Source organism: Coturnix japonica, chromosome 11 (genome assembly GCF_001577835.2).
Source record: "Coturnix japonica isolate 7356 chromosome 11, Coturnix japonica 2.1, whole genome shotgun sequence".
NCBI classification, from domain to species: Eukaryota; Metazoa; Chordata; class Aves; order Galliformes; family Phasianidae; genus Coturnix; species Coturnix japonica.
Window position 1 is genome coordinate 11,602,706 of NC_029526.1, and position 15,243 is coordinate 11,617,948.

The window sequence follows — 15,243 nt, forward strand, 5'->3', positions numbered from 1 at the left end:
ATATCAAAGTTAACATATCTTCTACAATAAAGATTCTACGTAATAACATATAGACATATATATATGTACACACACACAGATCTGCATTTAAGTATGCACTGACTTGCCTGCATGAATTGCGTGTCTGTAATCTCTCTGTAAATGTTTCTAGACCCATTTATACCAGCTTAGCAAAACCTGACAATGATCTGATAAAAGATAAACAATTAAATCTGACAGAGTTTTCATAGGGATTTGCAAAGAAGTTCATGCTTGTGCTGTTTTTAATTAAAAACATCTAGTAAATGGGTAAGTTATTTTTGTGGTTTTCAAACTTGAAGTGTATACAAATTGACTCTTGTACAGCAACCTTCTCCATTGTTAACTCAGTGATAAATAAATGCAGCAGCATTCAGGCCCCAGTTCTGAGACCACTGTATGGATGATTATATCCCTCATTTTCTTTTTCTTGAGAAATACTGAATTAGATCTGAATTGGGATTTAATTTATTTAGCCTTCTGTATTCAGTAGAAGGTTTTATTATGGTGCCTAAGTGTGCTTGTAATGACAGCTCCTGCCCTAAAATCCTGAGCAGCCATCTCTGATTTAAAGTTCTGATAGAGATGTAGTCTAGGTTTCAATTCCTTGCTGTAAAACTTAGCCCTCTGCATTATACAATCATGACTAATTTTCCTTGACCTTTTTTCCCATCATATTTTCCTACTGTGTGCAAATGTTTTATACAGTTCTTTCAGCTCTTGCTGTGGATGTCGGACGCTGCTTGGCTTTGTGATGCTATTCTTCCTAATAATTTTATCTATGTGGTTGTTCTTAGAAAAATCATGTATCCACATATCTATGTTTGCAGTTTATATACGCTGTCTCTTATTTTTCTGACAACTAATAATCACACTAGTTTCAGGTTTATTAACATCTCACATGAGTGAGTCATTACCAACTGCCCTTTAACTGTCATTTACCTCTCTACAATAGTTATCCTAATAGCTGATTCCAGCCAATTTTCTTAAATTCCTTGAATGTCAGGCATTTTAAGAATAAAATGTCCCTATTCTTGTGTTGTGTCATTTGAAAGTAGCTCAGGTATCTTTCTGATCTGACTGTGTAAGGTTAAACTGATAATATACACATAGTTATTCCAGTCCTCATTCTGGTTAGTGTATAGCTATGTAACAGAATCTTTAGTACTTGTCCTCAGTTACCCAGACAATATCCTTTTCTCTTGTTTCCAGATTTAAGTATCATGAACTATCCACATGCATCTCCCTCCCAGTTCTCAACACTCTTCTAGGTGGTTCCCAGCCATCTCAAATGTCTGCTTTGTTCATCAGGTAAGTGTGGGGAATTTGGTGTATTTATTTCCTTTACATTAGTATTTTTTTTCCATACATTTTTATCTGTAATTGGTTAAATATTACTGCCTTACTTTATGGATTTCTTTAAAATACTTTTAGGCTCCTTGTCTCTATTATCCCTAATAGGGATTCTAGGAAGCTTCAAATGGTGATGATGCAAATGAGAGCAGAGCGTAACTCCTTATGCTCTCTGACTTTCAGGAAAAACATCTCAATGAATAAAAAACAGTGAAAAGATAAAGTCCAGAAACTAGTCACTGAAGAAGTATTTACTAGTAGTAGGTAGTTCAATCAGTTAACAAAGGGAAAGGAAAAAGAATATGCACCCTTAGTGAACTAAGCAGCTCAGCTCAGCCATTTTATGATTTGACAGCATTACACTTTTATTGAAGTGAAGGCAGTGAAGACCATCAGTTATTCTCAGATTCTTTAAATAGCTTCAATGCGTGGTGTTTTTCTTCTGGTCACATCCACATTGAAGCACATTAGTGTAACAGGATAAAAGAAATCTGGAGCAGAGCCACTGATGTCTTATGACAGCAAAACCTAGTCTGCTTTCGTCTAAGAGCAGAAAAATGTGTTTGGCACAATTTAGAAGTGTGTTAATTTCAGCAGTGTTTATCAGAAATTAAGAGAAGTTTGTGTATGGGAGGAACGTGATTCTCTTCAACACCAAGAATTCCTCACGCTTTTCAGGAACCAGGATACTGAATTGTGTACAGTGGTGACCTTTGTATTATTACACCAAAATGCATAGTCCTGTTGAGACTGAGAGGGGAACTGAAGGTGGTGGTATATGTGATTTTCAGCACTGACAAAAATACTGGACATTGGTATTTTATGCAGCACTTAGCTTTAATGTACAACAGCATGGAACAAGCCTGTCTTGGCCCTGATATATTTTTCCGCATTAATATTTCAAGAAGAATCTCTTTTCTCCCATAGAAATCATCAAAGCAATAAACAAGTGTTTTACATATGCTGTGCAATTCCAAATCAGTGAAAAATATACTTGGCTTTTCCATGTAGATATTTTGTAACAAGGTCAGACCTTCAACTAGAGTAAATCCCTACTGATCCCGTAAGGGATTTATATCACTTTGGAGCTATGGACTTACTTTGCCCTATATTTTCATATATGTAACTTGCTGAGAACTCAAAAAACATGTAGAGACATTGCTATGCGTGAGCAAGATAAGAAAAAATATTAAGACAAGCTAAATGACATTACTTAATATTCATAATGGGAGGTGAAGCTGCAGCCTGTGACGCAGCAAGGCGTATGGGGCTGTCATTGGCTGCAGGTCTTCTGTGAGATCCCATGTGTGATAAGCTCTTGGCTGAATCAGGGCCCAGTGCTAAATGCTATTGTAAACTGCTGTCAGAACAGGATTGCTATTAAAGCTTCTGCCTAGGGGCCAACAGGCATAACTTGCTACACTAAGAGCTTACCATGCAATACAACTTACTTTTAATTGAAAAGCCTAGGTCACATTTTCTACTCAAAGTTGTTCTTTTACCTGCTTTATTTTCCCATGGAGAAAGCATATGTAATTGTAAGTGCACAGCAGGCTGCAGCTCACCTCATTGGATTGTACCCAGCCTCCTTTGAGAAATCACAGCACCCTGATGCCAAGCTTATAAAATACTTTCCTAGCTATAGCATCTGCCTTCAGATTGATCAGGCAGTTGTGTCTGAGTCAGTTATGTGGTTAAGGAGATAATGGACTGTCTGCGCTGGATGGCCTGCCTGAATGCCAATTTCTTTTGCCTTGCATTTCACAGTAATTTATGCATCTTTACCAATTGTTAGAAGGTTTTGCTGCAGTCCACCTTGTAGCAGTTCAGTATACAGCAGCAAACAGAGGCTCCGAACCCATCTTGTTCCTGACTGAGGACTGCCTATACTAAGAATACGGCTGACTGGATTTTTGCTAGACTCCCTGCTTAAACAACAGTAGCACCAATTGTCTGCTGTGCTGTTGTACCAGTCCTTTTATAATTATGCTGTCAGACATTTTCTTATGATTCCAAGCCACAGCAATATAGTAACCTTTCTATTATGAATATTTCAGTGTTTGTAGCTCTGAATAAAGACTGGAACAAAACAAAAACCACTTTCTCACTCTCTGCCCCTCCCATCCTCCCTTCCCAGATCCTCTTTATCTTTTGAGCTATAGAAATAATGGGAACTAACAGAATTAGAATCTGAGATATTTTTCCCTCTAAGTCACAGTTATTGGGAATAAATAAATATGATGAATTTATTGCATGTGAGGTAAGCATTCTATTTTTTATCTTCCCTCAGCAGGAAACCAGCCTGCTCTGAAGGGACATTTGAAATGAAGAAATAGAGGACAAATATAAATATGGATGGAGGTTAAAACTCCCAGTATAGGTGTGAAGTCATAAACCATTTGACCGAAAATAATTCATTATGTTGTTTGTGTTGCCAGCTTGCTGAACTCATGGAACAAAAATTCCTGGGAGGTAAAAGAAACTGTAGGGTAAACAGTGAAAGTAAAAAATGAAAAGAAAAAAAAAATTGTATAAGTCATGCATTATTTTGTAGTAAAGTCGCTCTTCATTGCTTTTATTTCTCCCCCCCCCCCCCAGATTTATGGATTTTCAAACAAAGAAGAATTCTGTGAGAGCGCATGTTGTACTTCTGATTGCAGCAGATGCACACAGGTATGTGTGTTTAAGGAGCACATAGGCATAACAGTAACAAAACCTGAGGGGCTTTTAGAGTGCACATCCTATTTATTCTGAGGTTAAGCATTTTCCTGTCAAACTGCAGATAATAGTTAATATACTGTAATATGTGTGATCTCATACATTCCTGTGATTTCGGTTATTTAAGATGCTGATATTTTCTATTATTTTTTAAATATGCAGGGCTTGAATGTAAGTCACTGTACACATCTGAACAGTTTTTTTTATATTAGTTACTGAACATTTCTTAATTTTATTACATGTAGTTTATGCTACATGCTAGAAAGAGAAAAAAAACAACACAGATAAAGAAGTCTGGAGTTATACTATCTCTGGATGTGAAAGGCATCCACTTGTTCACACACAGATAACCTTCTGTACATAGCGCAGATTTTGTACATCATAAAAAATATAATTTATATTGATTACTGTTGAACCAGGAACTGACAACACAGTTTGGAAGAATAGTGTGTGAATTTGTGTCTGAGAGAGACTGATGTGTAGAAACAGTGACACATTGACTAGAGAACCAAGAAAGAAACCAGAATGTGCACATCTATGGAAACACGAAAGTAGGAGAGCAGGAAGAAAAGAGCATGGTGTCTCAGCTTGTCTGGAACTTGAAGTAAATTGAAAGAGTGGGAAAAGGATGCAGTAGCTCATGGGTAAGTACAGTTCTGCAAACAGTCCCCCTCCTCGGAGCACCTAGCATCTTTTGCATGCAGAAGTGATTCTTTGTATATATTCTGGAATGCTATTTAAGGGAAGTCATGCTGATTATCATAAGCCATACCAGCCTCCTATACTGATGAAGAGAAAAGATACCTTCATTCATTGCTAATAGGAATATCTGAAATGACTGGACTGCAGAAGGTTAGGCACTTGACTAAGAACAGGCCCATGTTTTTTTTTAAGGGTTCACATAGGATCAGCCAAAATAAATTCCATATGAAATGTAAAAAGACATGGGCATCTGCAAATAGGTGTAGGATCAGCATCTAATAGACTTAAGTTGTTATGGGTTCCTCCTATCCTGGAGGATATAATTTGTGATTTATATCTTGTTATAGAAATGTAATTTTATGTCCCTTCTGCCAGACTCATATCATATGTGCATTGACTGCCACACAGATGGTACTATTCAAATCTCCCTTAAATGACATTTTTTGTCTTCTTCTCAGTTTCCCTTCATTCTTCTTTAAATCTTACCTATTTCTCTTGTGATTACTATTGACTGGGTGAGAAACGAAATAATATTTATGCATTTTTTCTCCGTGAGTCTATTCCAAAAATCTGACTGAAGCCAATGAAATTAGTTATCTGACTGAAATACAACATATTCTTAATAGCTTTTATGAGTGATGGCCTGTCTGTGCCACCCTTCCCTTTTATTATATGCTCATCTTCTTTTTCACATCTAGCTCTTCAGGAGATGTGTTTGTGCTTGATAGTAATTGCAGAAGTAGTCAGAACAGCAGATGTGATATTCTAGGTTCTTCGTTTTATGCTCATTGAAATTGGCATTTCTATTTTAAAAAATGTCTGCAAATGACTCTGAAAAGCTGTACTGAGAGAGTCCTTACACAAGAAAGTTACTTGTCACAAAAAAACAAGCAATCAGGACCATCACAGCATTCTAAGTGAGTGCAGTGTCAGTCCTAAAAAGTCTTCATCCTATTGTTGATGCCACTGATGTTTGGATAAATCCCTCTATTGAGCCTCTATAATTATGCCATAGCTGAGTTATAATTAATATGTAAATAGACACATAAAACTAGGCTTATCACATGTAGCTATCTGTGCTAGCAATCAGGTTTTACAAATCTCTCCCTTCTGAATGTCCCTCAAGCTACTTGCATCACATTTTAAATTCTCTGACTTCAGCTACCAGACTGACAGAAAAATTCCAAGCACACTGTGGCCTGTTCATAATTCTCACATATTGAAAGGCATGGCAAATTGTGATTCACTTGGCTAACTAGCAAGGCAGCATATTGCTGGCTTACTTGTACAAATATCTTTTCCTTCCACTATAGTTTATATATGTATCTCCATTCACAGATTTCTGTAACCAAATTGTTACAGCAGCAGTCAGAAACAAAGACTTGTAAGAGAGGAAACTTTATTTAGTCATGCTATAGGAGTACCTGACCAGAGCTTGTAGAATGTGCCAGGTTGACTGATACTCAGTTTCATTACTCGCACAGATCTGTAACTGTATATCAGAAATGGTCGGCAAACAGATTTTCACAGAACAAAGAAGCAACCACAAAATAACCCCTCCTCTCCAAAGCCAGAATTTTTTCTGAGCAACCACAACCCACATAAATCCTTAAAACTGCAAATCTGTTCTTCACCCATCTGGAAATTACAATATTTATATGCTACAGAGATCATGGTGTGCATGGTTAGAACCAGTGAAGAGAGTAAATGTCATTCTTAATTAATAATGGTGACAAGCACTTTCTAGCATTGAAAGGCAAACTGCATCCAAAAACTGCATATTTCCAGCCCTACTGAGCACTGACTCTGAAAGTCAAATGAGCAGCTTTATCTGATTGTTGTTGTTATTAGGGATGCAGTGAAAGCAATGAAATGTAGGAGTCAAAGTGAGAATTTAAATACACATCTCTATGAAAGCTTCTTTCATCTGCAGATGGAAAACTCCTAAAAGAATGAGTATGGGGATAGCTGGGATATACAGGAACTTTAAGCATTATTTATTTAATTACCTGTTGTAGTGATACACTCAGCTGAGCTGGTTTGTCTCAACTTGGCACTGGTCTGAGTCAGCCTGGCTTGGAGTCTGTTTGAACATTTTTCTTCCCCATTCATAGTCCCTGGAATACGGAGCTGCATTTGCAGCCCAGAATCAGGGTCCCTTCCTCTCCACTTAAATTGCGTTTTAAAAAGAGCATGGCTGGCCAGCAGGTCTAGGGAGGTTCTTCTCCCCATCTACTGTGTCCTCATGAGGCTGTGTCCAGTTCTGGGCTCCCCAGCTTAAGAAATGCTGGGAACTTCTTGAGAGAGTCCATTGGTGGAGATGTTCAAACCCATTGATCACTTTCCTATGCAACATGCTGTTGGGAACCAGCATTAGCAGGGGGTTGGTGTCTAGATGATCTCCAGAGGTCTTTTCCAACCCTATGATTCTGTGATTGTGTGAGATGCATGTCTTGTGACACAGCTTAACTCTGACATGTACATGTTTAAACAGTGGTATCAATGAGAATTAAAGCATGTTTAATAATTTGAAGTAATGTATGCAGAAAAGTTTAGAAACTTAAATTTTTCAAATGTTTTTGAATATACACATTTCCATCCATCTTTAGCACCTTTTGGACTATGCAGTTGTCATTTGGGTGGTCAATTTGCTTTAGTTTAACTATGAAAGATAAAAACAAATAGTCTTGAAAATCTAGTTCCAGTGATGTCTTTGTCACTCCAGCTTGAATAGTTGACATGAGTAGTTGCAGTCAGTCTACAGATGCAGTCAGTTCCCCCTCAAAAAGTCCTTGTATATCCAGGCCACATCCAGTAGCACAAAAGGAAACCTTGCCAAGCCACAGAGCTATTTGTTTCTACTGGATATGCAGCAAGCAGTGCTGTGCATAAGGGTACATTAGGCAGGTGTCTGGACAGCTGTAGTGTCAAAGGTAACATTGGGCCCTTGGGTTTTAAACCTGGAGAACTACTCCAGTAATGATTACATGAATTGAGCTTTTATGCCTAAGCTGTTAAGTTATGAACTTGTTTCTAGCCTGTAGCCTGATAGATCATAAGGGCTGAGGTGTTCTACTAACTACGTAGATTCTATCAGTAATTTTCAAAATTTATTACATTTGGAAGGAATCTATTAAAAATACAGATAAAATCATTCATATCATTGCCTTTTCATATCGCTACCCTCCCTTCTTTTTGCTAGATTAGAAGAACTGATCATTTTTGTGACAAAATGCAAAGCTAAACTGTTGTGTTTTTCACGGCAAGAATGGCAGCAGGCTTGATGTGCTGGATTCGGAATATTTATTTTACTGCCAGATCAATCCAAGACCAAACAGTTTTACAGACAACTATGCCCAGTAATTATATGCAAAAGACATCAATTTCTCCTCCAGTAATACTATACACATATGGATCTTCTGTTAAGAACAATCAAGATTACACACATACGTTAAGGAAAAACAGAGCAACAAGCTCCCCTCCTCTCCTCCCTCAAAAACTGGACCACTTCCTTTGCAGAGCAAGCTGTTAAAAATTAAAGCACTTCTCTGAAACTGTAACACTTTCTATAACATATGTAAGAATGCAGAAAGCAGTTTGGAAGAGACAGAAACCTAGAGGGGCTGGAAGAGAGCCAAAATGATAAAGAACAATGAGTGGGCTCACTGGTCTGTTGATCTTGGATTCTCCCCAAGTATCATTTATTTCTGTGAGCTGCCGTTTCTTGTCCTTTATTTTTTGTCTCCCTCGCACCCTATTTCTTCCTTACAAGACAAGGACAAGAGAAAAAGAATAAGGCAGTGCAGTGATTTTAAGAGGATAACTGGGAATGGGAAAAAAAATGAGGTGTTTATTAGTACAGGAAATTGGTTTACAGCTTTGTAAATTTAAAACAGGCATATCATATTGCACAGATTATAAAGTGTTAGACTGCTCTACTCAGAGAACTGGACAACCTGCTTTGCAATGCAAAATGTACAAGTTCTGTGTACTAGACAGTTAGAGACTACTTAAATAAGCTACAGAGTCAGAGACAAGCTGAGGTTGAAGGGAGCCTCTGGAGATCTGGTGTGGCCTCCCCCTGCTCAAGGTCAGGTCAACCACAGCAGGCTGCTCAGGGTCTCGTCCACTAGTTTTAAATGTCTCCAAGTCCATGTTGCTAAATGAGATGCACCCAAAGATGCTGAGAGAACTACCTGATGCCATGGGAAGGATGCAGTCATCTTTGAATAGTCGTGACAGTCAGGGACTAGAAAAGGCAAATGTCATGCCCATTTTATAACAGATGAGGAACTGCTGGCTGTAAAGCCTCAATTCAGTCTCTAGAAAGAACTCCTTCCAGGTACATATAGAAACAAAAGAAGGATTCATAACAGTCTTCAAAAACCTAAAAGGGAGCTACAGATATTTAGATCGAGATTCCTGTAATATTTTACAGTGAAAGGGCAAGAATAAACAGACACCAGTTGTACCAAATGAAAGCCCATAGATACAAGGAACATTTTTCCATAATGCAGGTGGTTAAAACGCTGGACCACATTGTCAAGAGATGTTGTAGAATAATTATACTTGACAGTACTCAGATCTGACTTGACAAAGCTCTGATCTGTGTTTCAGGTGACTCTGCTCCAACGCATCATACAAGTATTACTGACTGGCACACTAGCTGTCTCCCTTGTCATTTTGAAGGTAAGTTACAAAATGGTTCTCAGAATGGGCTTCTTCACAAAAGGAATATCTCCTAATCTCAGCTGCGTTTGTAGTCCAATTCTACATACTTAAGTAATTCAGTAACAGCAGTTTTTCCATCTGTCTTCACTCGACAAGGAACTCACATTTTTCAGGCAGAAAAACGGTCCGAGAAAATTTTAGGTGTCAAGAATTAAAAACTGAATCACTTGCAGATGAGACTTCATGTACTTTATTAAGTTTTCTTCTGTTTCTAGCTGGACCGAAGTCCCAGCCAGAACTGTACACAATCTAGTGCATGAATAATCACAGAATCATTTAGGTTGGAAAAGACCCTCAAGGTCATGAAGTCCATTGGTAAATGTAGCTACTAATAAAATTATAAAAGTATTAAGTGCAGTCTTAATCTTATTCCCATTGCAATCATAACTATTATTTGGCATACTAAAACTCTCCCTCAAAACACCATCACAGAAGCTTGAATTTGCAATGTTAAAAAAAAAAAAAAAAAGCAATTAGCTACTTATTTTTTAGTTGATGACTATCAGTGACCTGTGAGAATTACATCCAAGATCAATATATGCAATAAGCACTGTAAATTTGAATCTTCCAGCTTGCAATAAAGGAGATACTGCTATTTTCCATGATGAAGTATCTTCCACTTCTGAACTGCAATCAGGTATATAAACACAACATTACTGGATTTTACAATGCAAATTTAGTAATCTCTACATAGCATGTGCAGTGTAAAAGTCCTCAAATGAATAAAATGAAGCACACTGAACAAAAAATATGCACAATTTGTTACACAGAGCATGGAAGGAGTGTTTGCTCAGACAGACTCTCAGCACCATCTGGGAGACAAGTGTTTAGTTTTGCAACAGATTGCATAATTTTCATGTAGAATCTGGAAAAGAGCTCTAAATGCTTTAATAGATAGTTGATTTAACATGCGTTTAATCTTTGTTTTGTGTTTTCTTAAAGGCTATGCATATGTTTTGAATGACAGAAGTAGTCATTAACTTATTACAGTGCTCATCCCTTTGCACAATTTGCTTTCTTTTCATTTCATTGTGTGTGTCTGTATGCATGCAATAGTTCACCTTACAGAGTTGGTTTTCACAGCACATGGTAATTAATCTTAGTAAAAGCCAAGCATCTACTGCATATGCATGGCATTTGATTGATTAGATTAAAAATTTAATGTTACAGTTCATACATTAGCAATACTTCAATATAACGGATACCAAGGACTCTACTATCAATAATAAGAATACTTCAAGAACAACACAAATTAACACCTGAAGCATAAAGAGTGACCTTGAGAAAATGAAATGCTTTACCTAAAACACACTGCCTATAACACAGTTAAATTGAGCACTGTGTTTATGTGCTAGAAAGAAGCTGTAGAAAACACTGCACGGTAGAACAAGAAAACTTCAGATAAAGAATTTCCCAGTTGGAGCAATTTGAAACTGATGTGATGTCTATAAACAATGCACTCCCTTTTAGTTGTTTTAGTAGTGTCAGCTAAATATATCTGCTACACAATACTAAAAAGCTATGCTAGGACTCTCTTCAGTGTTCTTTTTGCATAAAATCATTGGGATTCACTTTATTAGACCAAGAAAGTTAGAGAAAAAAATGCAATGAAAATGAGACTATACATATTGAATAAAAAAGTGTTATGTGACATTGTTATGATAAAATGAAATACCATCCTTCACTTGGATATCTCCTCTTCTGTATCCGAAAGCAAAATCACATCAAAATACTTCTGTGGAGATTGACTTGTAATGCAGTACACGGCAGCATCTTTGAACCTTAAGCAATGATAATGCTTTCAAACCTGCTATAAACTGGGTCAACTGTACGAAGAAATTGTAAAAAATGATGCAGTAATTCAATTTAGCACTGTGTGAAAACTGCACAATAGCAGGATTAAAGGGTCTGAAAATGAAGACAAGTTGTACATTATTAACTCCTTCTATGTTGTTCCTTCTGCTTTTTCTAGAATGTCATTTATTTCTAGCTTAGAATTGTAATTTCTGTGTCATGATAGAGTGAATACATTCTGTATTGCCTCTCTATATGAGTACACTGAAGTTTCCTCAAAGGCTTAATAAAGTTTATTAAATAAGTCAGCATTCTCTATTAATTTTATCCACATATAACAAAATAGATCAGGGAAAAAATATATATACAATCATGTAAAAGCTGTAGTATGTGTAAAATACAGTCACCTAAAGAATTAAAATAGGAGAAAAAAGGTAGCAGCTGTATAAATAGGTAAACCACAAGAAAAAAATATGTAATGCTAGAACTGTGAATTAAAAGTGCTTGCATGCAAAGGAGATACCCTTGTTTTCCCCCTGTAGAATCCAGTCATTTAAACAGCTGGCCTATTTTGTTACATGATGATTTTATAAGCATAATTTCTTCATGTGACTAATGAGGTTTTTTCTTATCCTGGGCTACAGTGTGTTGTATATGCATGTGAAATGTTTTGGATCACTGTGTGTAACTGCCATGGCCATTCTTTCAGCAGGAAGCCCACCTGTGGCATCAGAATAGCACTCCATGCTGATCATCGTCAAAGTCCGGTGTTCAATTCAGAGGCAATGTCAAAACGAGCAAGGGAAGAGAAAGAAAGAGAAAGTGAAGAGAAACCAGCCTGGATTGATTTAAAGAGCAGGTAAGCCTAAAGATTAATAAATAAATAAATAAATCTGCTCCAGGGGAGCAATTGTACTTCTGTGCATGAATCTATAAAAATCCTCCTCTGAATTCCTTAAATTGAAAGCTTAGGTATGTTCTATTAAATTCATTCTGGACCTCCAAAAAGAAAGCTGCTAACAGATAGAAGTGTTGTCTTCTACTACAGAGAACAGCCTTTCTTCCAAATTGTAGTATGTTTGATCTCACTCTATTTATGTAATTTAATATTCTTAATTGGCAGAGGACTGATTCAAAGTCCTACTTGGTACTTAGCATTTGTCCTAACAAATGTCTGCCCACTGAGATCAGCCCAAGGCTTTCAGGCCATAGCAACATGCCCTAGGTGTCATTTCATGAGGGAGAATGTAGAGCCATGGCTGACTGAAAGGCAGTCTTAGTCCCCCACTTTAGGTGTAGTCATGGCATTTTTCACATCTAGAAGTAAAACTGTTTGGCTCTCCTGGCAATTGATATGAGTGACAAATCGTAACAATCCAAACTAAAACAACTACTCGAGTCATGATCAGCACAGATATTATTACTAATCAAGCAGTCTCAATCTTAAACTTAGTGACCCAGCTGCAACTTAACATTCTGTGTTTTAAAGAATGTGCAAAGTGTTAAGGCAGCATTTGATGAAAGAGTAGCTGAGCAGATAGAAACGCACTCATACAAAACGTAGATGGATATCATAAGCAGAAAGTATTTAAAATATACATGACAGAAAAGTTTGTTTGGAGAAATAATGAGACAAAATACAATTTTCTAACTGTAAAATATCACTAAGCAATTAACACTAAATAATTTAAAAATAAACACTAAATAATTTATGTTTTCTTATAGTCAAACTCATGTTTAAGTTACTGGAATTTGCAACTACAGGCTTAATACTCTGTCAACATCTTTGGAAAGTGGTTGGCAGCTGCTTTTGGTAGGTGTAAATGAAAGGACAGAAGAGCTGTTTTCTGTGGGAAAAAACAAAGAAACAAACTTGTATTTTCTATGGGGCTCAACAGCAAAAAAACAGATTCTTTAAAATGACTTTTTTGTTGTAGCACCCACTAAGTTCCTGTGTATGGATATCACTGGTATAGCCAGCCTAAGAAGTCATCATTTGGATGAATCACTTGGCCAAGTGCTCATGTGAATAGAAAAGACAGTTTGCTGCCTTGGAATGAAGTGGGATAGACATAAAGGACATGTAGGTGAGAGATATCAGCAAACCATTAACATACAGAGGATTAAAGCATGAGGTGGCAAAGAATAAATGTGGACTACAAAATTTCTTTGGTAAGCTAGACATGCAATTAGAGAAAGCAGAAATTTAAGAGTCAGTGAAACCTAAAGAGAAGGCAGGCCTGTCTGCTGTGATGTTAGTCATTTAGGACTACAACAGGTGTTACTACAGTAATTAGAATATACTGAGTCATCTGATTGGAATTTTTGCATGATGAGAGCATTGCCAACTGCTTTTGATATTGGCTGATGGCAACAGTAACAGGCCAAAAACACCTGTTTTAAAATCTTTTTACCAGCAAGAGGGAAAGATGCTTTTCAGTGGTTTTATTTTTCAGCTCTCCCCCTTTTTCTTCTAACCTCCTAAGTCTTTTGTAAACAAATTAACAGTAATGATATTTTAAAGGGTGAGTTGTGCCAGATGTTACTCAAGATCTCTTAAGAAGAGGTACTGTAACTAAATTCTATTTTTCATTTATGAACTTCCCTCTCATTATATTTGCAAACAATTTTTGGGTTTACTTTATAAGTCTTTAAAGCTCTGTTATTACATTCTGGTGTTTGTCATTAGCACTAGCAAAGTTTTTTACTGTCCTGTCTCTTTCTACTGGAGTTTCAGCTTGCTTGAAATAAAAAAAAAAAAAAAAAAAAAAAAATGATTTGCTGTAGATCAATATTCCCTTAAGATGTAAACACATCAGCTCTTAGAAGTGAAGCAAGAGTACTGGCCAGTACTCTAATGTTAGATCTCTATGGATATCTTGGGGGCAGCAGAAATTGTAATGAGGAATCAATAACTTGAACAAATCTCTCTTAGGCCTGAAGGAACCTCTTTGAGTATGCTTGCATCTTTGCAGAACTGGAGCTGGCTTTCTGTAAATGAGATGCAAAATGGAGGAATTCAGGAAATTCATGTGGCAGTTTCAGCGCTGCGCAGGACTGCAAGTTTGATCCCAGAGGTGAGATTGTGCTGTCAGTAATGATATTCTTCCTGCCTAAATTTTCACTGTGGAAAGTACTCTCCTTTACTTATCCCTCTTAGCTGATATGCGTTGCTTCCTTTTGCTCTTCAAGAAGATGCTCTGTGTCACTCTTGGTATGTCTGTTTGGGTTAAAGTGCATCATTTTTATACAGTGTTGTATGGTGAAATGAGCAGTTTTAAGTCCTACAAATTATGCAGAGTATTTTGCTCTCTCCCATGGTGTCCTTGGATGTGAACAAGCTGAGCTTTCTTTTGTCCATTCAAACACCTTTTGCCTCTGAGGGCACAAGGGAATATATTATTTATATATTTGAGGGGCTATCTCTTCTGTTACCTTAAACTGAAGTGCTCTGGGATGTGTGTCAGACGTTTTGCCAGGATGGAGTTTCAGGGCAAGTTGAAAACCTCTGCAGACAAATGCTGAGCATGTGTATCTGTAAGGCAAGCAGGGATCCTTTTGTATACATTAACGATCTGAGATGTGCAGAAAGTCTGCAATTGGCTTGAATTTCATAAAATGCAAGAAAAGTTCAGATGCTGCATATTGGGATTTCTTTACAGTAAGGACCTTGTCCCTTTGTTTTGTGAATGACCTTCCCATTTATACAGTTCCTCTCCATTCACTCAAAGCTATTGTTTTTCTGTGTGTTAATTAAAACCCAGATTAAGTATATAAAAGCACACTCAAGCTTCTGTGCATGCCCAGCTGAAAACAGAGCTGTATGAACACTCTAGCAGCGATGTGAGCTTTGTCACTGGAGTAGAATGCCTGAATATGAAAGTCATTATTGGGAAGCAGAGTGACATTTAAATTATGCCTCTGTTA

The 15,243-nt window shown here is 37.1% G+C and overlaps 1 long non-coding RNA gene across 1 annotated transcript; it reads left to right on the top strand.

Moving 5' to 3' along the window:
- The first annotated feature begins 3,655 nt into the window (after positions 1-3,655).
- LOC107319349 lies at positions 3,656-14,388 on the top strand. Its single transcript, XR_001557752.2, has 6 exons — positions 3,656-3,843; positions 3,970-4,044; positions 4,509-4,733; positions 9,409-9,480; positions 12,026-12,175; positions 14,252-14,388. It is a non-coding gene; the product is annotated as an uncharacterized LOC107319349 (long non-coding RNA).
- Positions 14,389-15,243: the final 855 nt, after the last annotated feature.